This window comes from Peromyscus maniculatus, chromosome 9, assembly GCF_049852395.1.
Source record: "Peromyscus maniculatus bairdii isolate BWxNUB_F1_BW_parent chromosome 9, HU_Pman_BW_mat_3.1, whole genome shotgun sequence".
NCBI lineage: Eukaryota > Metazoa > Chordata > Mammalia > Rodentia > Cricetidae > Peromyscus > Peromyscus maniculatus.
In genome coordinates, this window is record NC_134860.1 from 112986866 (window position 1) to 113012571 (window position 25706).

Genomic DNA, 25706 nt, shown 5'->3' on the forward strand with positions numbered 1-25706 from the left:
ATATTTTTAAGATCAACCTGAAAATTTAAGGCATTGTATTAATCCCTCAGTGACCAGAATCACTGATTAATACAAGCAACTTCAAAGTTCTGTATCTAATTCATGTTATTTTTATGGAACTAAAATCTGGCTAGTGATCTGTGTGAAGCAGGTTCAATTCTCAAGAGCTTCTATTCTTCGTGATAAAATCAGCTCTAACATTTTCAAGAATATAATCCTCGAGTAAAAAGCTTTAAAGATGATAATAATAGCCATCTGTTTCAACCTGCTGAAGTGCCTTATTGCTGTGTAGTCATTTCGCTTCCCTTATTCCCCACAGTAGATGCTTGTCAGCATGTGCTTCTGTGAAAGGCGAAGTTTTTAGAGATACTGAACACAAACTCTGTGTGCATAGATCAGTTTTTAAAATCCAGTACCACTTTGGAGTGGATAAAACAGGTACTTGAAAAGCTTGGTAATATTGTGAATTTATAAGATTCAACCACTAGCCCAACTAATAGATACCCAGTCTTTCAACTGAAAGTGAGTCATTAACATAAAACATATTACAACATATTATTGCTTTGTTCACCTAAAACTATAGTTATCATTTGAAAGACTGTAGGAAACTCAGTGTTTTTTTGGCATTCTGCTTGCTTACACTTTAGCTGCCTTTAGATTCGAATTATTTCCCTAAGACATTAATTCATTGTCATTGAATTACACTAACATACATGTTGCCTGAGGGCCCTGTGGATGGCCAGATTCTCTGGAAATCACAGTGCTTTGAACCAAGGAAGACACTCCTTCGGGTAGTGGCAGGTAGCAGATGCCAGGCAGGAGGGCTTTCTGGTACCTACCATGAGCTGAAATTCAGAGGACGCTTAAGGTTTATAGTTTTATACTTGAGCAAGAGACAATAAAGAAATGTTTAAGGCTAGGCAAAGTTGCATTCTGTGCCAGTTCCAAAGGTCGTAAGGTTATCAGTGTCCTCTTCCAACCACTAACAAAGCATGATGACAGCCACACAGGAGGAGGCAAAGGAAGGGATGACCTCTTTCAGCCCTGGAGTGTTCCCCCGACACAGCATATCACCAGTTACACACTGTAAGCTTAGCAAACCTATGCTCCTTAAATTCCAAAACAGAACTCCTATTGTATCATGTTTAGCCTCACAACTTCCCAACCAAAAGTGCTTTAGTTTGTTTATTCTAAAAATTTGGAGGTAAAATTGCCAGTCCTATTATATATTTGATGTGCTCTCCCAGTGAAGTCGTTCCTTCTCTGCACTCAGGTGAGCACCATGGAAGCCATCAGTTTTGGTAAAATTATGTATTCCAAAGTTCATATTATGGTCAAAATATTTTGGTTTATCTTCTAAATGTTTTTACATGTTTAGGTTTGGTTTGAAAGAATGCATAATGCCAAGACTCATTTGAAGGATTATCTTGTATCTCAGTGTAAGAGAGCAGATATTATGGCAGACATATATTGCAGATTACATATCCCTTCATAATACATTGAGCATCCCCAACCCACATATGTAAAGCATGAACACTCTAAAAGCAGAAAATGTTTGAATACCCATAAGACAAGTAGAAAATTCCACATATACTCTTACATGTGAGACTTTGTTTCATGAACAAAATAAATTTAAAAAACCCCCAAGACAATTTATTGAATTATAACATATGTGAAAATATCAAATCTAAAAATGTATGAAGTTTTTAAAGCTTTAAGCCCAAGCATTTAAGGCAAGGGATACCCAGTTGCACCACTGTTTTAAAATATTGTCCCTTCAGATTTATCTTTTACCTGTTCTAGAAAGCTATACTATAACACATTACCTGATATGAACCAAGAGAAGATGAAGATTACACTAAAATAACACTGTGAGATCCAATTTACACTAAAGTTTAGAGAAAAAATGGTCATATGGTAAATAAATATAAAAGTCTTTAAATTTGATGTTGAAAAAAATGACTTTAATGTAAATGTATTATGAAACTTAATTTGGATTTCCTTTTACTGGTTATATTTAATCTCATAATAAAACCATATTTATGAATCTGTTGTATTTTAAAATAATTATTTTATTGTAATAATAAGCAGGTAGAAATAGTATTTACATGGACATTTAAAAACTGAATTCTTTTGCTATCTTTTTTCTTAGTCGAGGTGTTTAGCTGGGTTGCTTACACTCAGGTTAGGTCATGAAAGGCTGTGCTTGCATGGTCTGGTCTGCATGATGGCCATAATTTGAAATACACATGCTGAAAAGGAACTGCTTCCAGAGGTATGTGTCAGGTAATGGCAGAATCAATTTGGAGAATACGTAAGTAGGTAATTTCACCATTGTGAGCATATCATATTGAATATTCACAAGTTAGGAATGGAAAATCAGTACTTTAGATGTAGTGTTATAGTAACTGTCATCCTACACACAGCTGAAGTATCACTATGTGGCATTTGGTCACAGCTTTTCTGTAACTACACACAATGTGCTTATACCTTGGGGCATATGAAGAAGCCCAATATGCACAAGAAGATAACTGAATGATAAATGATGCATGCATTGCTTTCAGTGGGTCAGGAAAGCATTGGAAAGTATGAGCATAACTCCCAAAGCAGTGTCTGCCTGAACACAGGAGGCAGAGAGATTAGATTCAGAGAACATTCACATCCATTATCACTTGTAGAAGCAAGCACATTCTTGAGCATGCTCAGTTCAAAATCTCCCTTCTCACGCTTTTCATATTCAAATCAGTATATAGATCGGGTAGAGAGAGAGAGAGAGAGAGAGAGAGAGAGAGAGAGAGAGAGAGAGAGAGAGACTCTAGCTTCCTCACAGACTGACTTGGTGATTTGGGTTCTTAGAGTTTTCTCCAGCAGGTCTTTAAAGAAGTAAAATACACAAATAAAATAGTGTAAATTGAAGAAATGTTAACAGCAATTTAAAGGTTGGCAGCTCTCTCTTTCAAAGATAGGATCCTGACCCCAGAAGTTCCTGCCTAGCAGATGAGACGTTCAACATCCAGATATGAGATGAGAATTATCTTTGTCTTCCTAGATTTTAGTTTTGGCATTTATTTGATATTTTTTTTGAGAAACTTGGGAATGTGGTTCATAGATTTTTGTAAAACAGAAGACATAGTAGAGCATCCCAAAATTATTGTAAAAATATAGAATAGACATTTTGCTCTCCTGCACCTGCCTTCCCTGTAACATTCTCTGCACACATATCAAGAGCACTACATTCCTTGGAGCGACTGAAAAAATGACCAAGTTTGCTGCTCTCAGCTGCTTAATGCATTTTCACCTTGAATCCTAGGAAGAAATTTCAATCTGCCCTGAAAAGGAAATAAATGTCTTCTTTTCATACTCAAACTCAGAACAGAACACAAAATTCCCAGAATTTATATTGGGTAGCAGTCGGTAAGCCACAGTGTCTCACAAAGAGAAAGTAATTCTTTAATGGATTATTAAGCCAAGAAGACATTAAGAATATTTTCCTACATATTTTAAAGGAGGAATCATTCTTCACAGGTCTGTGTCACAAAAGCAGAAACATGAAGTTAAATTGAAATAGGCACACACAAATATGAGATTAAGAACATATACAAACAGTAAGAAATTATCTATTCCAGTAGTCAGGTTTCTCTTTATGGTAAACAAAAAAAAATGTGGTGAAGGGGACGCATAAAAAACGTATCAAAAGTTTTCTTCAAATAGTGAAGACAAAGAATACCACCAGCTGGTAGTTCTTTCCAGTGGCAAAAGGAAAGAAAAAGAGACTGTTCTCTCCTCAGTAAGTATAAGCTCAGAGAGGCCAGTGGAGCGGATCTAAGTAGAGGCATGTAAGCTGCCTCTGAGCTGCTCTGCTACTGTTTAGTAACAAAGAATAAAACATCCAAGAACGCTGATGTCAGTGTGGGAAATCCTGAGGTGTTTAACACCATTTAAAAGTTGCAGGAATAAAATTGCTGCGTTGAATATGGAAGGTAAGTACTTTGTTCCCCAGCCTGGGGAATGATGTTGGAAATTCACAGTCTGATTAAGATAAGTTTTTGTTTTGTTTTGTTTTTTTTTTTTTTTCAGTGTAAGTTGTTTGGTTTCTCAAGTTAAAAAAATGGAGTTATATTCCATATGCAATATATGTGTCCATACTAACATTTGACAAATCATAGCCAGTCAGTATTTTAAGCCCATTAGGCCAAAGTCGTACATGAGTTAAGTGTGTAAAAAAGCATGTTAAATATTTAATCCTTGATTTTGATTTTGATAATACACACCAGACCCTTTAAACCCCCTTTTGCCATAGCACAATTGTCTCCTTTCCTTGGTAAACACAGGAAAGTAGAAATAACAGATCGTTCATAACTACTATATCCAAGAGAGCAACAGAGAGTGCACCAAAATGTCACACCTCAGCGTTTAGACAGTGCAAGCTGCAGAACGAGGGAAAATCACATCACTACCCCTGCTCTGTAAGAAGATTAAAACATCCTCTTGCTATCTCTCTCCTGTAGGAAGTAGATTAAAAACTGAAGAGCTCCTCCTCCTCCCCAGGAACTTCCAAAAGTTCATCTCAGGACCGTCGTTAGAATTCCATGCAGCATTCGGACAGGATAAATCTGTTTTCCCGCACAGAGTATGTTTTCTCAGAAGTTCATTCACAAAAAATCAGTTTTAACTTTATTTTCTCAAAACTTTGATTCTTTGTCAAGTACTAGTACTGACAGCATAACTTCTGCAGATATGAGTGCTCACCTGGAAACTTTTGTCCCTGTTGGTGCAATTGTGTACTAATGGCTATAAAAAGTACACATTAGAACAATGGTGTTACAGGCTATCACGGACATAAGGCCACACTGGGGAGATTGTCACTCCCTGCCGTCTGTGCATCTGTCTGGTAGAGGGAAGTGGGAGCCTAGGACAATTGTCTGGACTTCACATGACGGCATCAAGTTCTCACTACCTTAGCCATTAAGAAAAAAATACTTTTCTTTTTGTAAAGCAATACATTATTGATATTAAATAATGCTACAATAGAATGACTTTATGTAATTTTAAGCAGAAGAAGAGGGACAATTTTTCAGCTCTCAAAACTTTCCCCCTAGAACAATTTTAAAAGGCGCTCGCTTTTTCTAAGTGGGTCAGTTTGACGAATGTGCTCAGTAACTCATCCTTCACGATAATCGCTACTGTAATAATGGTCGATGGAATTCGAAAAGCAAGCATGGCTTTCAAACTCATAGCCTCAAAGAATAGCACATGTTGGAGCATTTTGGAGTACAAAATACTTCTCCTTATTTCAATACATATAAAGTTGAATTCACATGTCCAACACACACACACACACACACACACACACACACACAAAACAAATTATGAGGGATTTGAAACTAGAAAACCATTGGCCTTATATACTATTTCTTGACTCTTGTGTCTTTTTGTTTAAAATTCCTGCTTGCTCATCATTTAACATTACTCTGTCTAGTCTCCTTTCTAGATTTTTATACTCTACCCACATTTGCACCTGTTTGCACATGTACATATATAAATTATAGGCTAGAATTCATATGCCGGGAGAACATACTTAGAGGCCCATACAAAATGCATAGGTAATAAGAATATGCACATATACACAATACAATATTGTTCAGCTGTAAATTGGATGGAATAATTAAGTTTTCAGGGAAATAGATGTACCTAGAAAGCATAAAATTAAGCTAAGTGACCAGTGCATGCAAAGGGGTAACTACAGGTTCTCACTTGATGTTTTTTAATGTTAAAAATCTGATTCAATCCTGATTACAGTTTCCTTCCCTCCTCTCCTCCTAGTCCCTCTCCACTTCCCTTTCCATCCAGATATCTCCTTTCCTGTCTCTCATTAGAAAACAACAGGCTTCTAAGAGATAGCTAAAAATAACTAAAATAAAAGAAGATAAAACAAAAAATGTCACATCGAATTTGAACAAAGAAAACCAATAGAAGGAAAAGGGCCACAAAAGAAGGCACAAAATCAGAGATCCTTTCGTTCTCTCATAAAAATACTAAACTGAAAGGTATAATAAGTGTACACAGAGGACCTGGTACAGAACTGAGTAGGCCCTGTGCTTGCTGCTTCCGTCTTTGTGAGTTCATATGAGCTTTTCTCAGTTGATCTACTTGTCCTCCAACACCTCTAGCTCTTACATTCTTTCTACCTCCTCTGAACTATAAGTGGAAGAATTTGATAGAGACATCCCATTTAGAGCTGTAAGTTTCAAGGTCTCTCTACATAATGTCTGGCCGTGGTTCCCTGTATTTATTCCTATCTACTACGGGAGGAAGCTTCTCTGATGATTGATGAATAAGGAACTGATCTATTAGTATAGCAGAAAACCATTGGGAGTTATTGTATTGTTCCTTTTTTTTTTAAGAGTGGTGATATTTGGTTTTACCCTAAGTCTCTGGGTGATCTAGTATTTGGTTCACGGTCACTCAAGCAGTGTCAGGCATGGGTTTCATGTGGTGGAGTAAGCCTTAAGTCAAGTCAGACATTGGTTGTATACTCTAACAGAATTTGTGCCATCATTGCCTTAACATGTCCTGTAGGCAGGACAGATTGAAGATCAAAGGTTTTGTGACTGGAATGGTGATCACATTTCACTTTTGGTAAAATGCAAAGTACCTTCCCATACCAAAGACACTAGAACATAGGGGTGAAGACTATGTGTAGGCACCAGCTTGTCCTCTCCATGTTCAATTAGTTGTGTGGGTGTTGTATTCAGCAATGGGACCTTAATGTCAGTTTGCGGAGAGAAAATTATTGTCTTAGGAATAACCTGAATTGTCTGGGGATCCCCCATGGGACCCTTTTGGCCAACAACTCAATTAGATTTAACTCAGTTCCCATAGAAGTTTCATTTGGTGGTAGGAGATGGCCAGTTGGGTCTCCGTTTCTCACATTATTTGGAGACTTCAATAGGATCACCTTCATATATTGTAGGAAGTTTTTACTGTACTAGGTTTCCATACCACCTCTTAAATGTCCTTCCTTCTCTATACCCATCCATCCATTTGCCTGCAAATTTCAATGTGTCAATTTTTAACACTGAGTAATACTCCATTGTGTGAATGTACCACATTTTTCTATCCATTCTTCTGTTGATGCACATCTAGACTGTTTCTAGTTTTGGGCTATTATAAATAGATGATGAATAAACAGGATTGAGCAAGTGCCCTTGTGGTAGGATGAAGTGTTCTTTAGGTATATGCCCAAGAAGGGTATAGTTGGATTTTGAGGTAGATCATTTCCTATTTTTCTGAGAAACAGCCATAGTGATTTCCATAGTAGCTGTATAGGTCTGCACTCTCAACGGTGTCCTCTGATTCTACCCAATCTCCAGCGTGAACTGTCATTTGTTTAAAGCTAGGAATTAAAAACTCATTCTCCCTTAAAATTTTTCCCAGACCAGCCATCTTCCATATATAGAATTTCCTTGGTTTATGCTTCCTTTCTTTCTAGAAGCGTCTTGATTTCACTGTGTGTATGAATGTGTATGTGCATGTGTGTATACTATACACATAATTTCTAGGTTTTTATACCAATTTTGTATTTTCAGTGATTTCTGTGGTTGATGTCGTAGGAAAAATGACATTTCTCCTTTTTTATGTGCTGTACCCTCCTCCACAGCTCATTTTATCTGTCTCTGTCTGTATGTATACATTATATAGGGACCTGAATGCTTATATATGTATTTAATCTGACCGTCTATATATCATCACTAGAATTGTATCTCAAAGAGAGAAGAATTGAGACCATGTTTACTGCTGTGTCTCCTGCACTTGCAATAGTGTCTAAGATATAGTTAGTAATCTACAAATAGATTGTTCAACAAATGATTGAATGATGGTACTGTAATGGCACCTAAGTGTTTTTCATTCTTAGAAAAGAAAGAAATCCAAATGCAATAAATTAGTTTTGAATAGAGAGGGATCTCCTCAAATGTAGAATTTCTGTTTTGTTTTGTTTTGTTTTGGTACTTTTAGTGTTTTGAAAGTCACAAGTAGTCTGATCAACAATTATGTAAGTACAAAGGACAATGAAGGATCTTCCATGCGTATCACTTCATGGTTTCAATAAAAGTCATTTTCCTTCCTAATGTTTTCATGAGATGAAGTTCTTAGTCCAGTTCAATATGCTCGAGAACACCCTGCCTAAGCATATGTGTAGTATAAGAACAACATATTCAAGGCTTCCAAAGACAAATGGACAATAAAATAAGTATTCTCTGTCTTCTAAAGCAATCATAAGAACAACATCAAAAGTAATCACAAAAGGTCAATGACTAAACTAAAGCATTTCTGTGAAATGTGGGGTTCTACTTTTCCTGCACAAACTCAGGTTGTTTTATCTGTACACTGTGTACTTCTGTAATAAGCAATTAGTACTCACTGGGGCTGAGAAATTGTGTGTTCCTAAAAAGTAAATAAGTATTGATTTCTGCTAGCTTGAAGAGTTTTTGAAATTCTGTCTTGCACAAAAGTGATTCACCCTTACTTTTGTCTTACATTAGGCTCCAGTTCATCTCTGAATGTAGATCCATAGCCCAGGAAACTCATGATCTTGGGTCAAATGTATCAGGAAACATTTTTATTTAAGTTATTTCCAGAAAGAATAACTCTTGAGGTGCCAAAGTATTATTACAAAGGATGACCGTGTTACTGGATATTCTGTTTTTCAAATTATAACAATGAAGATCGAAACACCCTCCACAAACACACATGCTTAGAAATCTAGTAGAGGCATAATCTTTAATTAATTTTTGTTAATTTCATAGATTATAGACTGAGAGAACAATCAAGCTGTCTGGCTTTTTATGGTCTGATCATTTTTTTAATTAAGTTTGTTTTATCACATAGTCCATTTTTATAATATTGTAGCAGACATAATTTTGAAGGTTATACATTGTGCCTTGAAAAAATTAAATTTATTCATATTGCTTAATGAGTATTCATAATTAAATGTGTCTTAGAGATCATTTTCTTGTGACATTTAATATGATAAAGGTGCACTATAAAAATTCAGTGAGGCATATGTATGCATTTTTCCCAGCAAAAATAATTTTAGCAGTTGTCATGGTCTGAATATCAATATATAATAGGATTTCTATTTATTTACACATCACATAATGACTTGGACAAGTTGCATATTTTAAAGTAAAATCCTAATTGACACTACTCATATTTTTAAAACCTTGTCTTCATTTACCTCATAACTGATCATAATAATAAAACCTTTACAGTTTTCTGAAAAAGAGAATTTATTATCTTAAAACATATTTTATAAATATTTTGAGAAATTTATACAGTGAATTTTTATCATATTCATACTCCAGCTCCTCCCAAGTCCCCTCTCACCTTCCTACCCTCCCTGCTCCCTCTTTGTTTTTTTAAACCTGTGCAGCCCTGTTTCTGTTGCCTAGCCTCATTTAGGAGCAGGGACTTGCCCTGGAGTGCAGTGAGACCCCAGGGTTCACATTTACTCTCCCTCTCCCAGCAGCAAAAATGTCATTAGCTCCTTAGCTAATGGTAGGATTTTATTTATACATTTCCCTGTCCCTGCTGGGATCCTGTTTGGCTTGAGCTTGTGTGGACATTATACATGCTGTCATAATCACTGTAAGTTTATATGTGCAGTGCCCTCTTGTGTTCACAAAACACTGTTTCCTTGAAATCATCTATCACCTCTGGCTTAGAATCTTTCCAACCTTCTTCCTCCTTTGGAGTAGGGGTTTGATTTGTAAATCATGTTTAGGGCTGAGCACTCCAAAACTCTTATTGTTGAAGGTTGACCAGTTGTATGACTCTGTGTTAATCACTATGTATTGTAAGATGAAGCTTATCTAATAAACATTGAGGGATTCACATACACACAAACACACACACACACACACACACACACACAATAATAAGTCTTTAGGAGTCACTTTTGTACTATTTTCAGAATAATAGTAAGAGGTCTCCCGTGTGCCTATGACCATAAGTTCTTGTTATCATTAATGGTTACATTTATGAGTTCCATTTCATAAATAAAGCCTCAAATCCTATCATAAAAGTGGTTGGTAGCATCTGTAGCACCCTTGTAGCAGTGGGCATATCTTGTCAGGCTAGCTCTTATTGCAGTCTGCAAAGTTCAGAGCTGGATGAGATGGGTAAATTCTCTTATCATTTGGTAGAATGCATAGCACCTTTCAGAACTGTTAAAGCTAGCTAGAGATGAAGTTGAGTGACACCTAGAAGTTGAGTGACACCTAGACTTCATGATCTGTGACTCTAGTCTTATTCTTCAAACACTGAAGAGTAACCAAGAGCACTGGCTGTGATGTTTCAGGTCTTTGGTACTTCATTGGCCACCTGAAAACAGGAACCTATTCTTAGGACTGGATATTTTATTTGCTAGAATTTCAGTTATCAAAACCATTGTTCTAATCAAAAATTATGTTTGTGGTTGAAAATTGAAATGAAGAAGGTGTGATGACATTGCTATGATGACAGCACTTGAAAGGCAGGCAAGAGATGCTGCAAGTTCAAAGCCAGCCTGGATGACTTTAGGAAGACCTGATTTCAACAAAGAAAAAAAAAGAAAACTCAAATGATAATAACCTTCTGTTACAGAGCAGTCTCCATATTTACCCAGCTGAGCTGTTTTCCAAGGTGCTAAGTAGGATAGTTTTAGTAAACTCATAAACTTTTTAAATATATCTGGAAAATATTAACCAAAATTATGTAGGGGAAAATGGAAAACAAGTTAGTCCTCTTAAAAATGATTTTGTACCTTTTCTTCATTTTAATAAAATTACTAATTGCTGTTAATTGTCTTCTAAATTCTGTTTTGGCTCCAGTCCACATTTGATGTTACATTTTTGTTTTTGTTGATTTTAAGTGTTTTATTTTTTACAATTTTTTTTACCTGTATTAGTTAGAAATGGAGTTTATTTTCAAATATTTCAGCAATTCTTAGTAATATTTTTGGAATTAATACAATGTATAATGTCAACATTATCACTCAATGGACCTCAAGGAATATTTTGTTTTCCTGCTAGTGTTGAGGAGACTGTTTACTGAATGTCTGTTCAAGTAGAGATATTGGTAATATTTGAATTTTTGTATACCAATAAATACTTTTCTATCAATTAGCAAGAAAAATGTTGAAGTGTCTACTTAGAGTCAAAGTTTAGTTGGTTCTTGATTCAATCCATGAGTTTTTGTTCCATGCATTTCATGTATGAATATTTGGTGCATATTTATCTAGAACCATTATGTCTCTACCTCTTATCATTCTGAAGAATTTCTATTCCTCATTATACCTCAAGTTTTGATGAATGCTTTTTCAGTAGAATAACTCAACTTTGTGTTGATGTTATCTAAATTTCTAAAATGAAATTTGTCACTCTGCTTTTTAGAGCTCTCAGTCCATTAATTTTTCAATGACTTTATGTTGCAGCTGTGTTCAAGTCATGACCCCATTTGTTGTTGTTTTTCCTATTCTTTGTTTTCTCCTTCATTTTCTCTATCTGGCCATATGGACAGAACTTCTTCATATGACTTCTCTAGTTTAATGAGTGCTTTGGAATATTATAGACTACCATTAAGAAACATACTACTTCACCTGCAGATGCTTCACAGCTTTGTATTTCTAATGACATTTCCAGCCCTTCCTACTGTCTGATTATTTTCTGTCATCTATTCCTCCTGGGTGAGTTTGCTTCTTTCTGTTTTGGAGCTTTCAGGTGTATTGTTATGTCGCTAGTGTGAGATTTCTCCAACTTCTTATGTAGGCTCTTAATGCTATGAACTTTCCTCTTAGCACTGCCTCCATAGTGTTCTGTAAGTTTGGGTATGCTGTGCATTTATTTTCATTGAATTCTAGGAAGTCTTTAATGTCTTTATTTCTTCCTTGACCCAGTAGTGAATCGTTGAGCATTATTCAGTTTCCATGAATTTGTAGGCTTTCTGCATTTTGTATTGTTGTTGAATTCTAACTTTAAGCCATGGTGGTCCAATAAGATACAGGGGGTTATTCCATTTTTTTTTTTTTGGAGAAAGTTCCATGGGGTGCTGAGAAGAATGTATATTCATTTGTGTTTGGGTGAAATGTTCTATAGATGTCTGTTAGATCCATTTGAGTCATAGCATCTGTTAGTTCCCTTATTTCTCTGTTAAGTTTCTGTCTAGCAGACCTGTCCAGTGGTAAGAGAGGGGTGTTAAAGTCTTCCACTATTAGTGCATAGGGTTTGATGTGTGATTTGAGCTTAAGTAATATAACTTTTTACAAATGTAGGTGCCCTTGTATTTGAGGCATGAATGTTCAGAATTGAGATTTCATCTTGGTGGATTTTTCCTGTGATAAGTATGTAATGTCCTTCCTGATCTCTTTTGACTGATTTTAGTTTGGTCTATTTTGTTAAATATTGGGATAGCTACACCTTCTTGTTTCTTAGGTCCATTTGATTGGAAAGTCTTTTCCCAGCCTTTTACTCTGAGGTAATGTCTGTCTTTGAAGTTGAGGTGTGTTTCTTGTATGAAGCAGGAGGATAGATCCTGATTTCGTATCCATTGTTAGCCTGTGTCTTTTTATAGGTGAATTGAGTCCATTGATATCAAGGGATATTAAAGACCAATGATTGTTAATTCCTGGTTTTTTTTGGTGGTAGTGTGTGTATGTGTTTCACTTCTTTGGGAGTTGCTGGTGTGAGGTTATCTATTGTCTATGTTTTGGTGGTTGCAGCTAACTTCCTTGGGTTGGAGTTTTCCTTCTAATACTTTCTATAGGACTGGATTTGTGTATATGTGATGATTAAATCTGGTTTTGTCTGCAATATCTTGTTTTCTCCATCTATTGTGATTGAAAGCTTTGCTAGCTGGCATCTATGGTCCTTTAGTATCTGCAGAACATCTGTCTAGGACCTCTGGCTTTCAGAGTTTCCAATGAGAAGTTGGATGTAATTCTGATAGGTCTGCCTTTATATGTTACTTGACCTTTTTCCTTTGCTGCTCTTAATATTCTTTCTTTATTCTGTATGTTTAATGTTTTGACTATCATGTGGTGAGGGGACTTTTTTGTGGTCCAGTCTATTTGGTATTCTGTATGCTTCTTGTACCTCCATAGGCATGCCTTTCTTTACGTTGGGAAAGTTTTCTTCTATAACTTCGCTGAATATGCTTTCTGTGCCATTGAGCTGGAATTCTTCTCCTTCTTGTATCTCTATTATTCTTAGGTTTGGTCTTTGCACTGAGTCTCAGTTTTCCTGGATGTTTTGTGTTAAAAATTTGCTGGATTTAACTTTTTCTTTGACCAATGAATCTATTTCCTCTATCATATCCTCAATGCCTGAAATTCTCTCTTCCATTTATTGTATTCTGATGGTTATGCTTGCCTCTGTAGTTTCTGTTCATTTACTCAGATGTTTCCTTTTTATGCATTAACTCAGTTTGTGATTTCTTTATTGCCTCTATTTCAATTTTCAGGTCTTGAACTGTTTCCTTCACCTGTTTGTTTTTCCTTGGGTTTCTTGACTTTCTTTGAGAGATTTTATTTTTTTATTTCTTCCAATTTTCTGTTTGTCTTTTCCTCCATTTCTTTAAGAAAAATTTTTTATTTCCTCTTTTAGGGCCTCTATCATCTTCATAAAGTTGTTTTTAAGGTCGTTTTCTTGTGGATCATCTGCTTTGGGATGTTAAGGTCTTGGTGTTATAGAATCACTAGGTCCTGGTCATACCATATTGCTCTTTACATTGTTTAATGTCTTCCTACACTGCCTTCTACCCATTTCTCCCTTTAATCTGAACAGGTGGGGCTCCAGATCACTCTTCTTCCAATTGGAGCAGGTTGGGCCTCTGGCTCCTGTGGTTGCTCTTCTTACAAATTGGTTCAAGAGGGAGAATGTGGTTCTAGTGGTCACCGTTCCCAATCTATACAGGGTGGGCATATGGCTCTGGTGGGCACGGATGCAGCAGGGGATGGTTGGCTTGGTGAGGGAGTGGGGGAAGAGGCTGCTGCCCAGTCTCTGGGGCTGCAACGGCTGGGGGAGAGGGTCACGGAATGTGCCCCCAGGGCCTAGGGGCTAGAGAGCTGGGCCATCAGTCCAGAGATTGGGGCCTTACCTGTTCCCAATTGGTTCAGGGTGGTTGTATGGCTCCGGTGGTCACTGGTGCCACAGGAGATGGTTGGCTTCAAATCAAGTTAATTATTAAGACAATTAAACATAGATAAAAATATACTAAGAAAACAAATTGTTTAGCTATTAAAAAAATTATTTCAGAGCAGATTACCTCTTGTGTTTCAGTTTTTTGTTGTTGTTCATTTTCCTTCAGTTACTGGTTCACACACTTAATGGCCCTCATTCATGAGTTTTTTTGTGTCTGTGTGATCTAGTGTCGGCTTCTGTTTCTTTCTTGATAATGGATGCTAAACATTCTCTCTTCCTCTTAGTATTGTGATAAGGCAATCCAGTTCTCTTTTTGTTTGTTTGTTTTTCAAATCTATTTCATTGATTGCCTTCTATTTCTCTTCTGCTTTGGTTTCTAATTATAATTTCCTTCCTTCCATTCATGGATTCATTTTTTTCCTGGAATGTTTCCAAAGGATCTTAGTAGCTTAATACTTTCTATTTTCATATAAATAGTTCATGCTATTATATTTCAGTACCAGTGCATCTGAATTTACCTTTAAATTTAACTGTCACTTTGTCTGTTATTCCACCCATTCCTTTATTCAAACATAGACTTGAAGATTTACTTTGAATTTGTATTTTCACTCGATACTTCTTTTTGAATGTAGAGTTCATAAAAGTGTGTTGTGTGCTGTGTCATCCCCATGTCTGAAGAGCTCCTGAAAATTTGTGTCACCTATTGGATTCTAACTTGATTTTATTGTGGCTGGAGAAAACAATATTATGAATTCAATTATTTTAGTTTTGTGTCTTGTTTTATATTTCTCAGGATCTCATGCATCTTGGAATATGTACCAAGAGTACCCGAAAAACTATTTGCCCTGAAGCTGTTGGATATTGTTCAGTCATGGTGATGTTACATTGATAAGGGCCTATTGAAGAGTCCAGCTATGGCTACATATTAGTCTAGGTTTGTTTGTTTGTTTTGTAATTTTTATTTTTTATTTATTTCAGTTTTAAATTATCTTATTTTAAATTGTATCTATTTGGGTGTGAGTACTGTGCTCACAGAGGCCAGAAGCATCTAATCTCTCTGGAGCTGGAATTAAGGTAGCTACAACATAATCAATGTAGATCTGGGACTGAACTCAGGTCCTCTTCAAGAACAGCATTGCTCTTGACTGCTGAATCATTTCTTTATTTCCAGTTCTCTCTGTTTGGGCTTACCATATTTGGATCTCTGTTACTGAATTTTTATTATTAAGAATATAAATGTAAAAAACCCAGTTCAGAGATGACCTCAAATCAGTCAACAATGACTTCTAGAGAGCATAAGATATATATCCACCCATGAATGCAAACAGACTCTCTCCAAATACCTGTGACTCTTAGAAATGATGTAGGGTTTTTACCTCCAGAACTGGTATCTGGCTTAATAATTGAAACAGCCAAAATCAGTAGTTGTGAAATAAAAACCTTAGAGTAATGGTTCATAGCAAATTTTAGACATTTTTAAAGAAACAAGTCACTTAAAAGTATTTCAGCATTTCATTATGTTCTCTGCATTCTTATACATTCCTATATCATTAAGAGGAAATGCTAAATGTAAAATTCATGTACATATTTTAAAGGGAAGTTTAGTTTGGTAGCTTTCTATAAAAACACACAGCATTTTGGAAGGTTTAATAGATTAAGAAGAGAAGAGCATGAGGAAATGTAATATCATTCCAACCCCTATGCCAGAACCAAACTTGACACAGGGCTGGCTCCTGAAATCACATCTTATGCTTGTGCTGGGAACATGAAAATCTCTGCTTTCACTCTGCCTATTCCCTGTCATTGTGCCTGAGTCACATATCAAAACGAGACACAAGATGAGAAAAGTAAGTTTAAATATTTTATGTTTCTCGTCATCTCCAAGCTTAGAGGTGGGACAATTTGTGTTATACATTTAAATGGAGCTTAAGAATAAAGGCCAAAAGCTGAAAAAGTCAATGGTGTCTTTAAAAACACATAATGAATATCAAAACTTTGAAGTTCTTCTGTATGTTTGATGTGTATTTAATGTTATGACATAAATGTTTTAATTAGTCATAATCATAAATAATCAAAAAGAATTCATAATATATTTTAATTGTACATTCAAATATCTTTCTGTAGCAAAATCATTTTTATTGATTATCTGAGGTAATGCTTTCTGTTACAGACTACTTAAAGTGATTGATTTGGTAAACACAGACTAATAATTATATCAGTAATATTTTTTATATAATGTTAAATTCTTTGGTGCTCAGCTGAAGTGAAATATATATATATATGTTATGAATCAAATGATAATAACTGCTCATTAATTTTGCTAAATTGTACATATATACTATTAAAAGAACATCTATTGTTTTGACATTTAAAAGGGCATGTATTCAATATATATTTTGAAATTTTTTGCTAATATCTCTGTATAAAATATGTCAGTAGGATGTGAGATATTGTCGTAGGTAAAATATATTGTGCTTTGTTTGGGGACCTCCAGCTCACAAATAATGACACAGAGACTTTTTATTAATTTGGAATGTTTAGTCTTTAGCTTAGGATTTTATCTTAAATTAATCCAAAATTTTTAATCTATGTTCTGCCACATGGCTCTTTATTTTATATTTCCTCAGTATTTCACTTTCTGCCTGGCTCCAAGTTCCCTGCACCTAGATTCTTCCTCTCAGTTCCTCTTTCTGAGAAGTCCCACTTCTCATCTCCTGACTAGCTATTGGATGTTCAGCTTTTTATTAAACCAATCAGATTGCGCCTTAGAGACACATCTTTACAGTGTACAAACTATTATCCTTCTCCCATCGTTGTAAGGTGTAGCTGGAGAGTTTCTCTCCAGCTCCCGCCAAGCCCCAGCAGTCCCACAGCCCACTTATAAATTAAACACACAGACTCTAATTGCTCAGGCTTCTAGCTATTTTGTTCTTACATCTTAAATTAACCCATTTCTATAAATCTATACCGTGCCACATGGCTCGTGGCTTACCAGTATCTTACATGTTGGTATTCATGGCAGCGGCTCTCTGCCTCAGCTTTCCACTTCCCAGAATACTCTTCTCTGCTTGTCCCGCCCATACTTCCTGCCTGGCTACTGGTCAATCCGCATTTATATAGAGCAATATCCAGATTTTAGATTCCCAAAATTCATGAAAAAATCCAGGAATTTTGACAGGAACCTCTAGTCTGAGCTATGGCAGGATGGGATTTGGAGACGGGTGGTAAGAAACCCTGTCTCAAACAAAAGATGGAAGGCTGTTCACAGCCTGGATGTGAGTGGGGTAATGAAGGGCAAGGGTGGAGGGAAAGAGAGCCTTTGGGAGCGGGAGATCCCAGCTGGATCAAGAACAGAGAGGGAGAACAAGGAATAGGAGACCATGGTAAATGAAGACCACATGAGAATAGGAAGAAGCAACGTGCTAGAGAGGCCCACAGAAATCCAAAAAGATACCCCTACAATAGACTACTGGCAATGGTCGAGAGACAGCCCGAGCTGACCTACTCTGGTGATAGGATGGCCAAACACCCTAATTGTCATGCTAGAAACACCATCCAATGACTGAGGGAACCAGATGCAGAGATCCACAGCCAGGATCCAGGTGGAACTCCAGGAGTCCAATTGGTGAGAAAGAGGGTTTGTATGAGCGAGAATTGTTGAGACCAAGGTTGGATAAAGCACAGAGACAAATAGCCAAATGAATGGAAACACATGAACTATGTATCCCCAACTGGATCAGGCCCTCTGAATAGGTGAGACAGTTGATTAGCGTGATCTGTTTGGGAGGCATCCAGGCAGTGGGACCGGGTCCTGTGCTCAGTGCATGAGTTGGCTGTTTGAAACCTGGGGCTTATGCAGGGATGCTTGGCTCAGTCTGGAAGGAGGGAACTGGACCGGCCTGGACTGAGTCTACCAGGTTGATCTCAGTCCTCGGGGAAGTCTTTGTCCTGGAGGAGATGGGAATGGGAGGTGGGCTGGGAGGAAGGGGAGGGTGATGGGAGGGAGGAAAACAAGGGAATCCATGGCTGATATGTAGAATTAAATTATATTGTAAAATTAAATTAAATTAAAAAACAGGATGGAAGGCATCTGAGAAACCATGGCTTTCCTCTGACCATTACATGTGATGATATATCGTGTACCCTAATAAAATTGGCCTGAAGATCAGAGAGACAAAGGAACAAGCCTCTGCCACAACTTATCTCTAAGACTCCTCAGCCAGAAAGCCTTTAGTTCCTGTCTCCTCACACATTATATACCTTTCTCTGCCCAGCCATCACTTCCTAGTGCTGGGATGAATGGTGTGTGTGCTTCCTAAGCAAAGGCATGCGATCTCAAGTGCTGCGATTAAAGGTGTGTCCCACCATTGCATTGCTCTGTTTCTCTCCTAGACTGAGTCAATCTCATGTAGTCCAGGGTGGCTTTGAGCTCACAGAGACCCAGACAGATCTCTGCCTCCCAAGTCCTAGGATTAAAGGTGTGTGCCACCACTGCCTGGCCTCTATGTTTAATCTAGTGGCTTGTTTTGTTCTCTGATCTTCAGCCAAACTTTATTAGGGTACACAATCTATCATCGCAATTACATGCATTCAAACATATATGGATGTGGACAGACCACACTTTTATATACTTCACACAATCATGTATACACAAAAGAAATTGTGCATGAGTCATGTATCAAGAAGAACAGGATAAACAAGTTCAAAAATTTTATGATTCTCTATCTAATATATATCTGTCTTTCTAGTTATCTATCTTCTATATCATCATCATCTATCCTACTTCTCCCTCTCCTTCTCCCTCTCCTCCCTCTCCCTCTCCCTCTCCCTCTCCCTCTCCCCTCCCTCTCCCTCTCCCTCTCCCTCTCCCTCTCCCTCTCCCTCTCCCTCTTCCTGTCCCTCTCCCTCTCCCTCTCCCTCCCCCCTCTCTCTGTAGTATTCATGTCTATAATTCTAATTGATTCTTTTATATTGTTTAAATTTGTGTTCATGCATGCGTTTTTATTTATTACTTAAAGAAGAGATTTACATTTTTTTCTTTAAGGCTTTAGTAACTATGACATATCATCCTACCAAAAGAAGAAAATAATATTAAATTCTATTACTCTGTTTACAGCAAAATGAAGATAAACTGTGGTATATTTGCTCTTAAATAGTTCAGATAGATAAGATATGCCATTTTAGGGACATTCCTTCTACTCTATGAGCAAAAACAAATGGGTAGAACTCTTTGTTCCCTATTCTTTGACATTAACTGAATCCTGTCAGATTGAAGTATGCATTAGTTTTGTTTGCTGCTATAACAAGGTGCAACATATTTGGTGACCTAGAATGACATATTTATTATCTTATAGTCTGTAGGTCAGAAAGCTGACATTGCCATCTCTGGAATAAAATCAAGATATTTCTAATGCTGTGTAGGTTTCTACCAGAAGAGTCATTTCCTTACCTTCTCTGCTCTTAAAGGCTTTTTTTTTTACCTCCTTCTCTAATTCCTGTAATTGTCCACTTAACAAGTTTAAAAGCCAGACCTCCCTCACCCCAGCCCCTGCCTCTCGATTCTTTTGTAGACTCATTTTTCTTAAAAATTGGGACAAATCTCAGCCACACTGGTGGAAACCCATGAACTGTAGACTAGTGGCTGTGGAGCCCCCATGGGACTGGACTAGGCCCTCTGGATATGGAAGACAGTGGTTTGGCTCGAACTGTTTGGGGGGCACCCAGGCAGGGGGATCGGGATCCGTCTCTGGTGCATGGGCAGGCTTTTGCGAGCCTGGTACCTGTGGTGTGATGCCTTCCTCAGCCTTGGTGCAGTGGGAAGGGGCTTGGACCTGCCTAGGCTCAGTGTGCCTGGCTCTGCTGACTCCCCATGGGAGACCTTGATTTGGGGCATGTGGGGATGTGTGGTGGCTTGGGAGGGAGGGCTGGAGGGTGAGAGGAGGTAGGATCTTGGGTGGTATGTAGAGTGAGTAGAAAATTTCTTAATAAATAAAAATGAAAAAAAAAGGTTATTTGAGAGTCATATCCAAAAAAAAAAAATGGGTCAAATCTTATATATCATGAGTGATGATATGCTATTACAAACCAAGAAGAAAAGAGAATAGGTTCCACTTATATTTTCCAGTTAAAGCTTTTATTCCTCACTTTCTTCATCTGGTAAGGAAAATGACACTGGTCATACCTAATTGTCAAGAAATATGAGTGGTTAAATATGGATACAAATGCACATGAAACACTTAACAAATGGTTTTTATCCACCATGGACCTCAGGACTACATGGCACAAAGTTGTGTTGTGTTATTCTTGGCAAATGAAATTAACGTACTTACATAATGTTTGGGTTTATCCAACCACTAATGAATTTCCAGACTTTGCATATCTATAGAATTTTAGTTTAATTATTGAAATATTTTTTAACTTTAGTCCCTTCTTGGGTATATGTACACACAGATAAACAGAAAAAAATACAAATGTGTATTAATGTATTTTAGTCAAGTATATGTATCAATATTAATGTTTTAAAAAATGGCTCTAGACTTGGCCTATTACTGCTAGGACAATGGTTATGTTTACCTAGCATTCTCAAAGTGTTTTAATCAGCCATGATAATAGCCCTCATTTTACATGAAAACTTTGAAAATTGTCCTGAAGACATATACACATTCAATTAGTTAAACCATTGCTTGTCATTAAGTGAAAGACATTTTGCAAATAGCTTCTAAAATTTGATTAAATTCTTTGCATTATTCAATATGATAACACTATTATACCCATATTACAGAAGAAATAGAAAGGTTTAGGAAAATAAAATTAATTCAAAGTAATATAGCTTTAAATTGTACAGCCAGAATTTAAGTCTATATAGGTTTATATAGTCATAGGCATCAATTTTGGGGGCTTGATAAGTTGAAGAATCAATATTTAGTCAAAGGAAGACTATGTGTTCTCACCTTTTAAATCTAGTTTGTGCTGTTTAAATAAACCATTTTTGTTAGCATTTGATTTTCCCACTTCCTTTTTCTTCATGACTTTAGTTATAACTTTTTACAAGACTCTTGGCACTACCCTCACATGTGGAACTTAGTTATGTTCCAGAGAAGAAATGCATGCTCTTAACCATGGATCCATCTTCTCTCCCCTTAATGTAGTTTCCATCTGTGTTTTCTTGATGGCTAAGGATATTGAACAGCTTTTAAAATATTTATCAACCATGTGGATTTCTTCTTGAGGACTGCAAATGACTTAACTACAAACTACTAAGAATGGACATCAAGACCTCAACAAATTGAACCAATTATGACATCATATATGCCCAATGAGAACATAGAATGTGTACTGCATTCCTCTTATGTAGTGGCTAGTTTTCTGTCAACTTGACACAAGCTCAGGTCATCAATTGAGAAGATGCCTCCATTGGCCTGTAGGCAAATCTTGTGTGTGTATGTGTGTGTGTGGGGGGGGCATTTCCTTGATTAATAATTAACATGGGAGGGCTCTTCTCATTGTGGTCGGTACCACCCCTGGGTAGCTGGCCCTGATGTTTTAAAAAAGCAGGCTACACAAGCCATGGAGATAAAGCAAGCAAGCAGCATTCTTCATGGCCTCCGCTTCAGATTTTGCATCCAGGTTTCTGCCTTCAGCTCTGAACCCAGCATTATTTCAGGATGGAATATATATGCTGTAAACTGAAATAAGCTCTTCTCATTCCAAGTTGCTTTGGTTATGGTGGGTGGGTTTTTTTTTTTTTCAGCCTGCAAGAACTCTGGGGTTTTGGATGCCTACATTTCCTCTATGGTTCCAAGTACCTGTGTGGCCTTTTGGGTTCTGGGTACCTGCTTGGTCTCTGTGATTCCTAGTAGAGTATGACCTCCAGTACAGCAGAAGTTTTCTTCCCAGGTTGTGGGCTGGGATATGGAGCTCATGGAGGGGATGCAGTTGTAGCTGGTGTAGCTGGAGGCTGTTGGTTCAGCTTTAGGGATTGTTAGCTGGTGGTGGGCAATATCTTATCTGGGGTTCCTAGGATCCTCCTGGCTTCTGGTAAACCTGTTGGAGTTGTGGGCCTGAGTGTGGGGCCCAGTAGAGGGATTTAGTTTGGGGTTGTTGATCAGGCATTAAGGAGTGTTAGTAGTCAGTGGGTGGTATTTTACCTTGGGTCTATAGATCTGGCCTGGCTTCAGGTAATGCAGAAGTCTTCTGAGGAAGTTGTGGGCCAGAATACAGAGCCCAGGGCTTAAGGAGGTGTTGGCAGGAGGTGAACTATATTTTACCTGGGGTCCCAATGACCAGCCTGGCCTCCAGTTAAGCAGCCAGAGTTGTGGGCAAAGTTCTATGACATTTAAACAGCATTTTTACTACGGTGTCATGAATACATTAATGAATGATATCCCATAATATTGCTGTTTTTATGGTGGCTGAAACTAAAATAGAATTGGAATGCATTGATTGTGAAACTCTACTTTGAACAAGATTAATTAAATTAAACATTAATTTAAGTTTTTAATTTTTTAAACTGAGTTAATTAAAATTAATTAATTAAAAATTAATCTTGGCAAGGATCTGATAGAGGTAGCCAGCATTAGTGACCTCCTCTGTGGATCACCAGGCTTCAGATGTGAAATCATAAAGATCTCATGAGTTTAAAATGAAGATTCCTTTTGCTAATGCATCTAAAACTGTATCCTCCAAAGACTCAGTTGGCCAGGGGTCATTTGCCTGGGTTCCAGGTACATTCCGTGGTTTTGAGAACACTGTGAGAATATACATTATTGTGTAGCTATTTTCACTCTCAATGCGTAGCCTGCCACTCTTCACAGCTGGCCCCGAGTATCTCAGTGATGTGAAAGGACGTAAATTAAATTTGAGAGCAGGCCTTTGTTCAATTCACAGAGGACCCATGTGAAGATGATTGAGTGTCGTGTGTGCTACACCATGTCTGATGCTAATGTGTGCACAATTTCTTTTTAGGTGAAAAGTAAAATAAAAGATTTATGGAGTTTTAAATGAAAGAGAAAACTTTCTCCTAGCTTCAGTTCTACTTATACCACTTTCCAAATAGAGGGTAAGCTGTGTGATTTTCTGCAGAATTTGATCAGAGCACAGTGACACTACATACTGAATCATAGTTGAAACAAGCCGATGATGTCCCAAGACATTTTACCATTTTATCAAATTTTATTTTCAAAATGTTTCAGTAATGCTGGGCGGAAATTATTTTAACTTTAAATTGTAGCACGTGATTTTCAGTATCTCTTAGTTATTTCTTTCCTAATCATGACTCCACAACTTCCCATACTCTTCTGAAAGGAATTTCTACAATACCCTATGGTCTTGAACTTAACTGTTCCAATTGCTCAGCAATCTAACAAATAAATGGAGACTCTGAATGGATGCCCCTTGATAAACAGAGGTAGTGGGAAGGGGATTAGAACCAGATACACAAGGATTTCTAGGCCAGAGAAAAGGCAACCTTCCTTCCCCGTTCTAAAACGCTAGTACTTATATCTCTTCTCACCGAAGACACTGGTATACAAAGTATTTTTCAACAAGATGATTGAAAAAATAGAAGCAGTATGAATAAATTTTAACAATTACTTTTCAAATGTATATGTGAATTAAAAAACAATGTCAACATGATAGGTGTTGATGTAGAGAGAAAAACAAGTAAGGACTGTTGTTAACTTAATAATGATAACTTCTGGGGATGACCCAACTTTGCATTATCAACAGGCTCAAATCTGAACACTACACAAAATGATTAACACTTTCAAAATACTGCATACCTGCTATAGTGAGAGGCATGATCTCCCCAGGGGAGAAAAAACCAAGCTCCTTAGGACTCATTAAGTCAGTGGCACTACAATAAATCATAAGCCTGTTAAAAGGAAATAGTTTAATATAGACAGACTAGGTCCAGCTGTTTCAATATCATATAGCATATGGAGCTTAGTAATTGGACTCAAATGATAGCTGTTAGATCATTTACAAGAGCGTTCGGCATTAGACTTCTATAAGAAAGGACATCATAATTCCGAAGTTGCTATTTGGGGTGAGTAACATGCTTTAAACAATAGGTGAATATCTTCCAAATTAACATATAATTGTTGGTTTCCATGGAATTCCTTTGAAGTAGAACCTAAAACATGTATGTTCCTGGTCATTTCAGGGTGTAATTTATTTTGTGATTTGTTTGACTTCAGACTAACACTTTCTTCACGTTTTTATTATTTATATTTTGTTTGCTTGTTATTTTAAAAAAACACCAGAATTTCTACTTTAAAACAATGTTCACTCAAAAATACAATCTTATCGCCCTGTGAATATCTGTGGTTAGGACAAGATAGGGGCAAAACAATACAAAATGGTGTAGTTTTAATATGCTTATAACAAAGAAGAAAAGTTAGTTGCTAAAAGTACTTGTGTCCTGTCATTGGGCATGTGAGATATGCATCAACTAAGCAGAAAGACCTGCAGGGTCCTATCTCACGGGGTCATGGATCATGTATAGTTGAATGTACCCGCTACGAACAGACACATTCTCTGAATGAGGATTCACTAACACAACCGTTCATCAAGTGAATTGCTTGTTCTAATTTCAATTTTATCTTAAACCAGACATGTAGGCCTCAATCTATACTTTTTGTTTGGGTGGTGTGGTATGAGTCATCCAAAAGCTTTGGATACATGCTCATTTGGGAAGGACAACAAGAGAACAGACTGTTTGCCCACACAGCAATGGATCTGTGGCTACAGTATCAGCTACCTACCTATAGAATATGAAATTAGCCATGAGCCTGCAAATGACTTCTGTCTCCTGTTTTTGTTTCTCCAGTTCATGGGAGAGTCCTTCCTTCTGCCTTTAATCTATAGGTTGGCTCACCGTCTGTTCTTTGGTTTTTTAGTTTTTCTTTCACCTGTTTAGCCAATTCCCTTGGCTAAATTCCCTTATTTTAAACCCTTAGGATAGTTTCTGTCTTTGTAGATGGATCCTGACTTGTACAATCTCAAGCATCAACTTGATGTTTCCAGAGGGAGGTAGTAAAACAGATGAGGCATGCTCGTTTCCCTCACATTATATATCAAATGTGACAGTGTAGATACCCTAATGCAGTCTATTGAAAATTAACCATGAATCCATTGCTCACCGAAGGAAACTGAAAGAAAAAGTACCAGGAAAATTGGTTGGAATCATAATGATTAGAGAGCACGTAACAGAAAGGAAATGAACCAGAGCTCCTGAGAATTGTCTCGGAAACGGGAATCCTCTATATCTAAACTGTGTGACAAGCATACAGCGCAACTCAGCTGTCAGAGTCAAGCAATATTAGGAAAAGGAAACAGAAAATAACAAGAGAGCATTTTTTTAGGTTTTTGTCTGTTCTTGTGCTTTGTTTCTCTGAGAAAGGGACTCACTTTGTGTTTCAGGCTGGCTTCAAATCTGTGTCAATTCTCCTCTTTCAGCTTCCCAAGTGCTAGGAAGACCTAAGAACCACCATACCCTGCTGCAGTAGGATGCATTAAAGACTGTTTTAA

At 37.1% G+C, this 25706-nt stretch overlaps 1 protein-coding gene and 1 long non-coding RNA gene across 3 annotated transcripts in view; one reads left to right on the plus strand and one right to left on the minus strand.

The window, feature by feature from the left end:
- Gpc5 (glypican 5) overlaps nt 1–25706 on the plus strand; it is a 1351527-nt gene that overhangs the window by 517729 nt on the left and 808092 nt on the right. The window lies entirely within an intron of this gene.
- On the minus strand, nt 20289–21547 carry LOC143267207 (uncharacterized). The gene is made up of 2 exons (XR_013042126.1): nt 21128–21547; nt 20289–20358 (listed from the first exon to the last, which is right to left on the minus strand). It is a non-coding gene; the product is annotated as an uncharacterized LOC143267207 (long non-coding RNA).